The 2,170-nt window shown below is 41.4% G+C and overlaps 1 protein-coding gene across 6 annotated transcripts in view; it reads left to right on the forward strand.

The window, feature by feature from the left end:
- The window catches only part of GALNT11 (polypeptide N-acetylgalactosaminyltransferase 11), a 106,057-nt gene that overhangs the window by 39,382 nt on the left and 64,505 nt on the right, over nt 1-2,170 (forward strand). The gene's annotated exons all lie outside the window — the stretch shown is intronic.

The raw sequence follows: 2,170 nt of genomic DNA on the forward strand, positions 1-2,170 counted from the left end.
GGGGGGGGGGGGGGCAGGGTCTCAAATGCTGAAGGAGAGAACAACCAAATTATGTTAAAAGTACAAGCCTCAGTATAACTCCTTATTTTTGGGACCATTAATGGAGTTCTTGTGGCAATTTACTTTAAGGAGGTGATTGAGCTGAAACTTGAAATGTTATAAACTGAAGAGAAACTCAGTCCATTTGCAGTAAAAATAAAAAATAAAAAGGATTTAAAAGCTGGTTTGATAAATACAGAATGAAGAGGTCTGATACCACGAGAACATAAAAATACAAAATGATGTTTGAAAAGGTGTTGGACAATACTGAAGGATTTATTCAGCTGACAATAATTAGGACCACATCCTTCTTGCTTTACTTCAGTAATTAGGTCTCCCTACGTGTGATAAAAGCATGATTTGGCCTTCTTGTTCTTTTTGAGGGCACTTTGTGTATTTATCTTTTAACAGATTTTTCTTCTCCATTTTTCAAATATAACGACAAAAATCACACAGTTGACATGTTGAATTAAAATTGGCTGTAGGACTGGAAGGAAGGTAATGCAAATCATTGATCCAGTGTCTTGACTATTTCCATTCAAAATATTGTATAATGCAGCAGTTTGCCTAGCACTGAATTTAGTATACTTTAATCACTAGCCCCCATATGTTTTGTTAGTTCACAGGGCCATGTCAGCTTCTTACAAGTCTTTACCAAAGTCAGACTTGTTCACAGGCTCATATTAGTAGCTAGAAAGTAATACACCTTCCAGAATGACCTGTTGACTTGTTAATGCTGGGGGCATGCAAACATTTTATTATTTTGCTGTAACCCCAATAAGAGAGAGCTAGATGCAATAAGTCCAGAGGTGACCACTTATTTCTATGTATTCACTACTAGCCAGGAGAGGAATTGGAAAGTTTCAGTAGAAAATCCACTGATCTTGGAACTTAATGATTGGCTGGGGTGGGGAAAGCCAAACCTAGGATATATCCTAAAAAAAAAAGAGTTAGACACAGATGGGCCTCCGTTAGAACTGGGCCTGCTGTCCGTTCAGGGCAGAGCAGTGAAAAATGTGCTATCCTGTAAAGTTGAATAAAAAAAAAAGCATATTGTGGCAAAAAACAAACCATCATCTGGTAGAATAATATACTTATAAATTTGTGAAATGTGTATGTATAACCCTGCTGTAATAAAGGGTTAGTTGATGTTTCCATTGCAGACATAATTTTCCAGGGGCATAGAACCGCTGCTTGGACTGGAATTTGCCATGCACGTCAGTGGCCTGCTTGTAATTCCCCAAAATAAGTTGAAAAACATTTTATATTAGTTGGCCTGAGTTTAGAAGCTGGGGAATAATGTTCAAATGTTTGGGTGTGGATGGTTTTTCAAACAAAACCCAGCAGAATTTGGCATACATCTTTCCACCCTGTGGTCTGTAAAGCAGAAGAGTGAGACAGGGCTACTGGCAGACTGCTGGGGCACAGAGTGAGCAATCAAGACTGAGCTTGGAGCCTCTGGACAGACCAAGGTCAAGACTGGAGACGTTTCTAAGGAGGTGCATCAACGTGAAGGAGGTCTTTGTGCTACCTTATTGGAGGCCTTGGCTACACAAGGAAGGGACTTGACATTATGAGTTGTATCCCTAAACTCCATTACTATTGACTTGTCCACATGTGGGTTTTATCTGCCATGGTAGCAACATTGATATGTACACCATGCCACCAGACTACACTGGTGTAAACTCTGGCTATTACTCTGCAATGGTTCAGGTGCATTATATTTTGCTGGGGTTCTTACCAATGCAGCCATGTTGTTAAAGAGATACCCTCTTGGCTAAGAGCTGCAGTGTGGAAAAGGTATTCAAGTATTTGCATGGATGTGCACAGCTTGTTCCAGCTCTCTGGAGAGGACAGGTTTCATAGATAGATTCATAGATTTAGGGTCGGAAGGGACCTAGTAGATCTTCTAGACCGACCCCCCGCCAGGGCGGGAGAACAACAAAACCCCAAAACAAAAATGGGACTCAAATGAGTCCAGCCAGGTAGGCATCCAGCCTCTTCTTAAAGACCCCCAGGGTAGGGGCCAGCACCACTTCCCTTGGAAGTTGGTTCCAGCTCCTAGCCGCCCTAACTGTGAGGTAGTTTTTGCAGATGTCCAATCTATACCTCCTCTCCATCAACTTGTGCC

Source organism: Gavialis gangeticus, unplaced genomic scaffold, assembly GCF_001723915.1.
Source record: "Gavialis gangeticus isolate Ggan-Ray unplaced genomic scaffold, GavGan_comp1, whole genome shotgun sequence".
Classification (NCBI taxonomy): domain Eukaryota; kingdom Metazoa; phylum Chordata; order Crocodylia; family Gavialidae; genus Gavialis; species Gavialis gangeticus.